The sequence below is a fragment of the Triplophysa dalaica genome, chromosome 13 (assembly GCF_015846415.1).
Source record: "Triplophysa dalaica isolate WHDGS20190420 chromosome 13, ASM1584641v1, whole genome shotgun sequence".
NCBI lineage: Eukaryota > Metazoa > Chordata > Actinopteri > Cypriniformes > Nemacheilidae > Triplophysa > Triplophysa dalaica.
In genome coordinates, this window is record NC_079554.1 from 4104617 (window position 1) to 4116966 (window position 12350).

A 12350-nucleotide genomic window follows, 5' to 3' on the forward strand; every position below is an offset into this window, starting at 1 on the left:
CGAGGTAACAAATTACTGGGGGGAAGGTTGGCTCTGCTGCGGCAGAACATGCAGGAGCAAGTGGCATGGAGTGAAGGTGCCTCTGGTGAGGGGAGGCGCAGTGATGATGCTTTATCTGGAAGGACCTGCTTGGTGGGTGGATGAAGGCTGATGCTGAACAAGGTGGGTGAGGAGAGTCCGGTGTGCTTTCCTGATGAGGGCACGGTCGGTCCTGATGTAGCTCTTGAATGCATCTGACGACCAACGGCCGAGTGTTTGGATCTGGGTTTTAGTAAGGCCTTTTTGGGCGGCCGTGGTTGCATCGCCGATGCGGAAAGAATGGGTGGAAAATAGATCCGCCGGAATGCCGATTGTAGTAAAACCAGTTTGAGATGTTTTTGGAACCAAAAACGTGATGCAGGGTGATTTGAATCGTCCACGAAGAGACGGTCTGATGGAGATGAGGCCTGTGATGTCCTGGAGTGGAGGTATGCTGTTAATGTTTGGAACGGCTGGATCGGTGAAGGGAGTTGAGATGTAAATTAATTGCCCAAGTCCGGCCTGGTCTGTCTTGCTCTGCTTGATGAAGTATGAGATGGTTTCATGATCGATTATGGACAAATCAGCGATGGAAGGGTGAGCTGAAGGATTGAAGTGAGATGTAGTGGTGAATACTGAACCTCTGAGAAAACCGAAGAACGCCAGGATGAACATGGCATCGAGGGTGCGTGCGGTGTGCTTTGTGTGGTAGCCTCTGCGAAGAGTGGAGATGCATTTTGTTAGGATCTCTAATGTGATGGGTTGCCTGGCGTCTCGAGGAAAAGGTTGGGTTCTTTGGATGTACTTGAGGAGCAGGGATGTTTGAAGACTTTCTATGGCTGGGGAAGGTGCTTTGAACATCAATTGTGAAAAATTGGATCCCACTCAAGTAACCTTTGATTGAGCTGGCTTGGAGACGCTTCGTGTTGAGGAAGGATATGAATGACATGATGGAGAGGAGGGAAGAATCCGGGAAGGGGATGTTGTATGAGAGGTGAAACGTTTTGAAGTTCCTCCAAGGCGTGAGGTATGTCCGTTGGGTCCTGTGAGAAACGGCATGGATGATTGAGTTTCTGGAGGCTGTTAGCAAGGTATTTAGAGGATGATTTAGTTGAATATTAAGGCCGAAAGGGGAGGGAGCGGAGTTGGTGATTGATCTGCCTCTGGTGCAAGCAGCATGAATTTCGGCTAAAATCTGCGCCCTGATGCTTTTGGAGACTGGAGGAGGTTCCATAACCAGAGCGTTTAAAGGCATCGGAGAGGGGACAGCAGTCCCCAAAGAATGCTGAGACGTTGCCTGAGTCGCAGAGATGAGGGTAGTTGTGGCTTCCGCTGGATCGGCCAACTGGAGTGATGTTTAGCGGGTAAACGGACCGGACAGTGCTGTTGCAGGCCAGCTCAAGCTGTGCTGGCGGTTGCTGTGCGAGGGAGCGGGAAATGTCCCGTCTGCCCCCAACTGGCATCGACAATGGCTAACCTGGAGCGCAGCCTAGGCTAGCCGACTTGTGGAATGCTCATGTATCTTTAAGTTGATGTGCGCACTGTGGGTAAAAAAACAATGAATTATTTCAGAGGTAACATTGTGACTGCGTTGCGATTCCAAGATGCGGTTGTGTTCAGGTTAGCAGACGAGATACCATAGAGATCTTGCGTTTAAGCAACTGGTAAATATACTGGTGCGTGCCCTTGTGTAGCTTAACCCTGCAGTTTGTAACAACCGCCACTACATGGTGCACGATCTAAACAACAGGCCGTAGCTTGACGCTGTGAAGGCGGGTGGAATGATGGGATCTGTTGTCTTCACCACTGACTGCCATCGATCAGACGGGAACGCAAAATCATGTTAGCGTATTGAGTAGAGCAATGAAGTTTATGGTTATATTGCATATATTTGTGGTCCATATATAAAAGTTACTGCTTGTAACAAGCTTGTGGCTAACTAGACGCTGGACACTACTTCCACCTTTGTCCAAAACACAGTGGTCATGCGGTTTCTACGTCGCAAGGCGGTGACAAACACGATTTACAAGTAGAAAGAATAATTTGAGATATATATTGTGTTCAACGGAGTATTTACTATATGAAACACTTGCTTGTGGTTTAGTGATAGTTTACTGCGAAATTGTTACAAACTGCACCTTTAACTGTAACGGGTGCGTGCGTTATTTGGGCAAGATGTAAATGGGAATGACACCCTGTGTAGAAACGTATCCCGTTGGATACGGACACATTTGTTAACCAGCAATCCCTTTCGGAAGTGCCGATTATGTTACTAATCTCCGGAAGTTTACAATAGTATGACTGACGTTCGCTGAACGGCACGGTTCCGTGCTGGCCAGCGATATGCCAATCTTGAGTGCAGTGGCGCCGCGGAATGACAGTGGATAAATATAAATGTATTAAAAGATTATACTCACCCAGCTTCTTGCGTGACAGCGAGATCGGCTGTAACGTTGACGTGTTGTCATTGAGCGTATCTTTATTGGATTGGGTCGAATCACGGCGATCTTGTGATACGTGCTAGCATATGTTTGCTGGTACCGGCGTCTTCACGCTCGTTCCCCGTTAGCAGTGAGCAAACGCTGGCTGGGAGCTAGCGTTTGCAATTAGCCGGCGTGTAGCAGCGAGCTCGCGTTGCAATGAGCAGGCGTTTAGGAGCGAGCTAGCGTTTGCAATGAGCTGGCGTTTAGCACCGAGCTAGCGTGCCGGCAGCAATTGCACGTGGGAACGAACGAGGTGACTTGCGCGACGTAAACAAGTGGGGATACGGAAACGCTTCCCTAATCTGCGGGAAGATGTAATTGGAAATGTTGCCTCACGGATCGGCCCTGCTGCGTGACTGCATCGATTGCAAACCCGTATGATCCCTTGAATACCTTACGTCCGTCCTGTGATGTGTTCTCCTTTAGAGATGGCTTCAGGTAAGAATCTTTCTCTACTTATGTGCTGGTTCGCTTAAGCTGATAGGGTAGGGTCTATGATTGCTGATTGCGAACCAGCCGGTCTTAATTATATGCTCTGGCTTCTCCCGAACTTTGTTAATCTATAGTCATCCATTAACATCATTTAAATTACATTTTAAATAAACAAATATAGTATCTAAATAACAATAGCCAACGTTTAGAAACACATTTTTATTAGGACTGAAAAAATAATTCTCCTACAGTTTTTTTAGATGCCACCGTATCGAAAAGAAGGGGCGAGGGGTGCAGAGAGCTTTTGCATAAAGCAAAACAATTGCAAGTAATTGCATGTATAACGTTGGTTCAAGTTTTCGATAGTAGGTTAGTTTTATTGTACTAAATTGAATTTGGATCCGTTCCCTGCGTGGTTAGGATTGTTACATCTTCAAAGACTATGTATAAAATAGCTTTAAAGTGGTGTACTTTTAAAGTGGATTTTTTTTGGTGAGACAATTGTTCAATCACTATAATAAATGGCGTGCAATATATTAAAGCGAAATGCCATTCACTTGAAACTTTGTCTCAACATGATTCAGTCATGGAAAGTGGTTCTATATCATAGTTCACCCTATAAAAAATATGTATATTGAAATATTCATTCATGCCATCTCAGCTTTACTTAACCTGAATATTCTTGTTTCAATTCGATTAAAATTGATTCCTGTAGCACTTCACATGTGTTTTAGTGTTTTCACAACTTTAGCATTTTTTGCAATGCAACTTTTTTATAGATTGAAAAAACAGAAGTGACAACATTTCTGAAAAATAAAGATAATAGACAGAGTGATATCCCTTAGTTCACTTTAAGGGTTTGGGCAACATCAATAACTCTGTATGTGGGTGGTCACAAACCGCTAAAGAATAAAATTTGTTGCAAACACTTACAGTTTCCATTAGTGTGCCGGATAAGATCACTGCCAAAGCATGGCCCACCCAAAAATGTGCTGCTGCTATCCCACTAGGGATTTGCGTGTGACTGTGTGTATGAAGAAAGTAAAAACATATAAAGTAAATAAACAAACAAGCATTTTCACACAGTCGTTTAAATTCTGCCTCTTTCACAACTTGTGCAGTAGAAAACGTTGCTAAATACAATCAGAAACACACTCATTCCTGCAATCTACTGGCTAAAACATACTTCTAAATCTTCTTTAAGATTAATAATGGACACATTCACATGATTTATATCAGATTGGAAACCTGAACGGGACCTTTTTTTATGTGTTTTGGATTAAGAGGAGTTTTAAAACTGCTTAAACCATAAAACAACAGCTATTCTTTTCATTTAATTATTTATTTATTTATTGTGTCATATGTAATGTTAACTCTGTACTTACTGTGAATATAGAAAAATAATCACCCCCTTCAAAATAAGGTAATCACGTTGTGTTGCTTTGCAGCTTGAAATTAATATGGAAACAGGTTTTGTTTTATCCAGCTGTATTAACAACAAATATGTCTGCAATGATGAACGGTCTTACGGCAATCGCAATAGGTGTGTGGGGTTTATTTCTAAAGGAAAGAGACAAGCAAATGAGGAAACGCAGATGATGAGTCCATTTAACAAATGCCGAAGGCAGGATGGTGAATTTGCCCTTTTTGTTCAGCAAATGCGGAGCACAGATGAGGAGGTGCGTTTTTCTTATTTTAGAATGTGACAATCTCCTTAAAAGAGTATCTTCTTTTTGAAAAACATGCTAAAACGCACAGAACTCCTATTTCCCCTATGGAGAGACTAGCACTGACACTGCGTGTGCTTCCATGTGGAGCCACTCAGCAAAGCGTGGCCGAAACAGACAAGTCAATACAGTGTGCAGTTGCCTTGCTCTTTCAGTATTTCTGTTTCTATGTCAAACATTATATCATGCACTCTTTTTCTGAAATTGAGACTGTGCTGTAGTGGGACTTTGCGCATAAATTCTGCAAAAACTGCGGCCTCTTTATCAAACAAGTCTGACATGTCTTTTTCTAGGAAATTTAGAAGTCGTTCAACACCATAATCTTCATTCCCCACTTTCCATTTCCTTTTTAGTGTGGCAAAGAAGGGGATTGAGAAACAGAAAACAATGAACTTGTTGGTGCTTTACGTGGTGTACTTGACATCATCTGAAATTAAACACCGGATCATCAACACCAACCTTTCATGCTATTTCTTTGCACAAATTTAACGCTTTCTCTGTATCTTTAAAATCTCTGCCAGAGTGATCGTAGAGGTGTGGGTACATCTGTCCCATCTCTGCAATGCGACATTCAAAAGCATTCATGCTGCTCAAAAGTTTAAATGTAGACCTTATCTGACGCCCACAGACCGGGTGGCGCTAAATAAAACCATGGACCAATGGTGGCTCGAGGGTACTTACCATATACTTCCGTGTAGGTTACTGTGGCGAACTAATGAAACGAATTGTCGTTTGGACCAGATTTGTTCAAAATCAGGTCAAAGACGGTCGTTATTTGAGTTTGAATGCTTAGCCCTTTGGAAGAGTAGGCTTTCACGGCTCCCCAATGGCTCTTCATTTATTATCACTCAGAGCCTTCTATTTTAGCCAAATTTGAATAGAGCAATTGTGAATGGTTTGTGTGTTGTTAAGAAGTCTAAACAAAAGGGATGAAACTCTGTAAGGAATAAGTCATGAAGTTGTACCAAACCTGTATAAATATTTTTTCGCAAATGAGATTTTTTGGGCACGACTGGTAGAAAAATATAATATATATTTTTTGTTCTTTTCAACACAAAATACATTTGAAGACTTTTGGAAAACAAACAGTTCTGGGGCACCATTGACTACCATTTTTTGACTACTCCAAAAATCTCAGTTGGTTACATTCTTCGAAATATCTTTCTTTGTGTTCAAAATGGTTGATATTGGTTAGGAACTACATGAGGGTGAGTAATTCATATTTTTTTTTGGAGGGGGTGGAGTATCCTTTTAAGATATTTAAGTCTTTAATGCAGGTTTGTATTCAGAAATGGCAGATGCCTCAGCTTGGATCGGCTGATGAGATTTCTCCTCTCTGTGATTATTTGTCCTGTTTTTGAGAAGACTCTCTATTAAGGGACATATGTTGCAACATTGCCGAATTATATTACCATATCCCTAACCAGGCATGGGTAGACTGAAGCCTTGCCCTCCCACAAATTTAGTGGGTCTTCAGCTCTTTGTATGTGGCTCTCTTTAAGATAGTACCACACCTCCATTAGAGCATCAGCTGTGGAATTTGTCCTTGCAGTGTGTCCTGTTGCTCTTTCATCAAAGAACCCCCACATTACCTGGTTGCCTTTGTTTATGTAAAGTTCCTGTATAAAACTGTATCCCTGTCCTGACTTTCTCTGATTCGTGCTTGGATTATTATTTGGAATTTTGACCTCGTTTGTTTTGTCCCCCTTGCAGGAAGTTTTCTGTTTTATTCTTAAGAATCCCTGTTTTGCCCCATTATGGGTTTCTGTTTTATATTTTGATTAATAAAAGTATTTTTGTTATCCTGTGTCTGCCTGCGCCTGGGTTCTGTTCGCAATTCATAACAGAATGTTGTGAATGTTTTAGTATGCCGTGGATCAAGCGGAGTCCAGGGTCTCAGTTCAACCCACCTACTCATCTCCGCTGGTTGCGATCCCTTAGGGTCGTTCCCTGCAGATCGGGTTGTGGGCGTCGCCAAGCCGTCCTAATTCTCCCCCTACTGCCTATCCACCACCGGCCAGCCTTGGGGACAAGCAGGGAAGGATTGACTCTTGGGGGTCGTCTTCGGAGGCCTCCAACCACAAGCCAGCCCTGCCTTTCATCTCTTCTCTTCAGCCGACCGCCAGGCGGATAGCTCGGCTGAAAAAGAAGAGGCAGCCCCAGCCAGTGTCCAGCCCATTGCAGCCGGAGATCCAGCCAGTGTCCCAACAGGTCTTCCTGCCTGCGCCAAGCACTGTCCAGCCGGCCTTCCAGCCGGCCTTCCAGCCGGCACCAAGCCCTGTCCAGCCGCCCTTCCAGCCGGCGCCAAGCCCTGTCCAGTCGACCTTTTAGCCTGCGCCCATCCCTGTCCAGCTGTTTTTGTCCACGCCTTCCCCAGCCATTTCTGTCCCTCCCCGTCCTGCCCCTCCCAAGCCCCCGCCCTAAGAAGCAGCCCCCTGTACCTCATAGGTACCCACCCCCTGTCCCACCCAAGTTTAATTTCCCCAAGTTTGTCCCGCCCATTCCACTGCCCCCCCTCCCTTTAATTTTGTTGACCAACCGCTTCATTGTTTTGTCACCCCTGCCCCTAGTTTGTCCGTCCTCTGTTTACGGTGTCTGTCCTCATGTCTGTCGGTCTTGTCTTGTAAATGTTTCCCTCATAGAACACCCCAAGCGGGTTATGTCATGATTCTGCCTTCCTTGTTGTGATTTTCAGGTCTTGTCTTGATTTTGTAATGCCATGCTCTCTCTCTGGTGTCGCGTCCTCTAGCCCCGCCCCCTGTTATCAGTTAGTCCCCATTAGTGTGTCATGTGTTTCACCTGTCCTTCCCGTTCCCATTAGTGTAGTGTCAACCAGCCCTGTGTAATTATCCTTTGTTGGTGTTCCCCTAAACCTTGTCTCAGTTCCCTCTGTCCCGCGTTGGTTCATTGTGTGTGTTACCTGGTTGCCTTTGTTTGTGTTTCCTGTAAAGAAAAGTATCCCTGTCCTGACTTTCCCTCGTTCGTGCTTGGAATATTATTTGGAATTTCGACCTTGTTTGTTTTGTCCCCCTTGCAGGAAGTTTTCTGTTTTATTATTAAGAATCCCTGTTTTGCCCCATTGTGGGTTTTTGGTTTTATACTTTGATTAATAAAAATCAATTCAATTAAAAGTATTTTTGTTATCCTGTGTCTGCCTGTGCCTGGGTTCTCTCCACATTTCATGACAATTACGCCTATTTGTAGCTAAAGCTATCAAACAACAGTTTTCAATTACATCGCTTAAGTTGGATTGGTTTACCAGTTCAGCAGAAAACAGGCAATTGAGGCGTCGTTCTGAAAACATTTCTGTTTCATCCGCACCTTCCATCTGGGAATAGCTACACCTATGTTTATTCTGAATTTCTGCTGCAGAGTTTGGCAATGCTAAATGTTGGGTCATGTCATAATGATCCTTTATTTCATCTTAGCCACGTTTAAGTTGAGCCTGCTTTAAAGCTTTGAAACGTGGTTGTTATAGTCTTGGCATAATTGTTTGTTCATGTGTAATTAGTTTTAATAAATACCATATATCCACTCATGATGGTGTCTGTACTCACTGCTCACATAATGAAAGTCACTTAAACATTAATGCTCTGTCGGCTCTTGTGTACAATACGCATGGTCCTCCATTTGATCAAAACTTCTAACAAAGAACGATTTATGTTTCGAATAAGCCAGACAACTACTAGAACTCCGTCTCCTCCTACTAATACTGCCTATGCAAGCTGCCTCTAAAAAACACACATGAAGAAGAACAACATATATATGAAAAGCGCTTTAGAGCTGTTTTTCCGTTTAGGGATACTGTACAAAACATGGTGGCGCAACAAAGCGAATTACATGTATGTAGGCTCGCTCTGTATGTAGATAGAACTGATGATTCCATTAAATGTGATTATACTCAATTGTCGTGCGATTTACAAGTAGATATAGGCTACATGTTACAATCTGCTTGCCCACCCTTCTGAATCTGGGAGTAACCGGCCCTGGTAGGTACTGTACATGCATCCAACTCCAGTTTTAAAGGTTTGCAAAAAATGAAAGCATGTTCGAAAGATGACTGTCACAGAACTGCACAGGGAGATCCCAAAGCGCAGATGTTTCAAAACACTGCTCCAAAGTGCGACTCAAAACACCCATGAGACAAGACAACAGCTACTGTAAACAAAGCATCGGGGCGTTTCTCAAGTGTTTCGAAACTTGACATACCTGCTGAATGTACATTTGATTGACAGGTTTGGGAACATATGTCACAATCGCACACACAAGTATAAAAGTAGCGTTAAAACATCTTCACCTCATGGGTTTTTTGAGAGGGGAGAGATTTTGAAATGGTGGATAATCTGCAATAAAATGACATTTTATAGTGTCATTTGGTTATATTAAAAGTTATTATTAAGATATATTTGGTTACCTTGAAAATGTTTTTAAAAGAATGGTACATCTGACTGTCTTTGGTCTGCCTATCAAAACCAGGTTTTCTCAGTCACTCATTTCGAAGTTTTGTCTAGTTTCACAGTCCAATTCTAATGGGGTTAAGCCCATAATGGCCCAAAGGGAAATATTTAGGACATATCACATGATCAGATTTTGAAAACGGGGATATGTACTTACAACACAATAAAATTGCTTATAACATTTGACCAATAGCTTACGTTATTATATTATATATTATGATGATTTTTTCATGCCATAATCATTCTAATAAACTTCATTGACCCGGTAGCTCTTGAATCATTATGCTCGATTAATGTTTTGTTTTGCAAGCATCTGTTATTTCTTATTTATTTTAAATCAAGTGACCAATTTGATAAGAGATGAGCACCGATATGTTTACTGTCACAGAAGTCAGTTAAGGGCTCTTTGTGGTGATAGCCAGCCATAAAACCAAAGAAGAGGAAGAAGCCTGCAGCCGCGAAGTGACAGTCAAGCTATTGTGGAGGAAGAAAAAAGGCAAAAATGTACCATTTCCATCCAGAATGGGAACAGGGATTTCTTTTTACCTTAGTTAAAGATCTGTGTGTGTGTTTGTTTTGCCACCAAAAATGTTTCACTACAGTTCGACGAATCTCTGGATGCAGTGACACAGCTCAGCTAGTTGTTTTATTCAGAATGGCTCTCCAGGATTTTACCACGAAAGAGGACTTCCTCGCTCTTTTGCGCCTAAAGGAGAGAACACGAGGTGAGATATTTACAGTGAGTTTAAAAAATATGTAATAGAGAATGATATTCCAGGTAGCAATTACACTGACAGAGCACCGCGATGCATGGTGTGTCGCTCTCGTTAAATAGCACTGTGCCGTAATGACCCTGATTTTCCAGACTTCAAGAATTAATATTGTGTGGTTCATCAGCAGGCCATGGCAGGGAAATACATATATTTTCTCACTTAATGTCATGGGTGGTCAAACTGATACTCAATTGGAGCAAAAGCACTTCAGCGTCACTTATTCAAGGCGTTACTGTATGAGCTCGAAGCCGCCTACGGAGACCTACTACTTCATGCTGATGTGCGGTGGTTGAGCTGCGGGAAAGTACTGCAGCAGTTTGTTGACTTACTGCCGCTATACTGAGATAAAGACTTTTCTGTCTGCAAGAAACGAGGAACTGTCAGATGATGCGTGGCTGCTGGACCTGGAGTTTCTGACAGACTTGACCTCAAAACTGAATACACTCAACAAGCTTCAAGGAAAAAAACGACATCTGCCCCACATGATCAATGCAGCGATTTGGATGACAAATTAAGGAATTTAACTAACCTGGAAAAAATGTCACAGAGTAAATATAAAAGAGAATAAATTGGAAAAAATGTCACAGTAAATATAAAAGAGACTAAAATGGAAAAGTTTATTTATAGTATAAAATTGGCAGTTAGTAGTATTTTAGTAAAGGAAAATGTATTGATTGATTTAGAGTTTGACATGAAATTAAATACTGTATTAGTGATTTAAAAAACTTAGATTTTCCTGCCATTAGGGGGCAGTGTGGCTCGGCTACATGACGTCATCAAATGGCGCTCTTTCTCTCAGCCCTATAAATAGTAAATCAGCCTTCAATCTCTCGAACATGTCGAAAAAAAAGAGATCCTTGCCAACTATGACTCCCTCGACGCCCAGGATCCTTCTGCATCCCAAAGCATCGTCTAGCTCACCAGCTCAACCGAGCCCACGGCCGCTTCATGAACCCGCCAGCCCTCCTGCGCCACTTCTGCACTCTCAGTCGCCAAAGCGATACGCCTCTCTCACCTACAAGGCGCCACCCTACTTCTCGGGTGCTCTTTTACACCTCTGTCCTTCCCCCCAGTCCCCGCCATCGAGAAGTGCACTGTCGTAAGCCTCAGGCAGGCCTTTTCACATGCCGATATCCACTTCTCACGGCAGCTAAACACGGAGCTGTACATTTAAATTTACATTTATGCATTTGGCAGACGCTTTTATTGAAAGCGACTTCCATTGCATTATCCTGTACCTATACCTTATACATAGGCATATGCAATCCCTTGAGATCAAACCCACAAACTTGCATTGTTAACGCAATGCTCTTACCGCTGAGATACAGGAAAGCTCTACATTCTGTACTGAGTCACCCATTCTGTACTAAGTTACCCACCCGACTCCCCGGCGGACAGCCCCGGCACCTCAGAAGTCCACGAGCCATCCAAGCGACGCGAGCATGCCTCCGTCAGCCCAGCTCCGCCAACACCACCTTCCCTACCGCCCTGGGTAAAGGACCAGGCTTTCTTCCTCCTAACTTCTCTTCCACATTTGCCCCAGGAGCTGACCCAAGCGAGAGGCTGCCTCTGCTAACGGTACAGGACCTGGCTGTCTTCCCTCCCGACTTTTCCTCTGCCTCCGCTCCAGGAGCCGAACCTAGTGCATGGTTGCCTCTGCTAACTGATCCGGCAGCTGCCTTTCTTACTCCAATCTCTCTGCCCCAAGCCTGCCCCCCTTTCACGCTGGCTTCCGCATCTATGATAACCTATCCACCCAACACCCTGGCTCTGTAACCTCTCCCAGTCGACAGCAGCATCCAGACCCAGATCCTAGCAGGTGTGGATATAGATCTTTTCTCACTCCTCTCACCCGTCACCTCCGACTGCCAGATCACCTGTAGCGACTTCCCCGTCACCTTAAAAAACACATCACACAATTCAAATATCTTATCAATTGAGTTCCCAATTGCCTTTTCACGTTATCTCATTTGCACCATCTACTCGCACTAATTGCCAAGCTCGCGCTATCCCAAGGAGGCTCGTGCTTTTAAACCTACCACCGTCTTTTTTCCACCAAATTCGCCATCCGTGTAGCTCAGCGGAACCACTGCCCGTACTAGGTTGCATGGACACTGAGCTACACAACTGCGATTTTCTAGGCAACCACAACATTAGGCTACATGGCATTCTGTCTCACACAGAAATAAGTGTCACAATTTGAGCCAGAGAAATGTTCAAATTTGGCTGATTTGACACGGAATGACCCATATATGTTATTATAATTAAATCTTGAAGAATTTATTTTATTTTAATTAAATTTTATATTAATGTTAATTAATAATGTCATCAATGTTCTGTTGGTTGCATTTTGTTCAAACATTTGTGGGGTCTATGGAGATCAAAAAACAGCCCTGTTTAATTTGATCACATTTAAAGATACATGTATATGATTTTTACTGGACAGCAATTTTGTGAAGA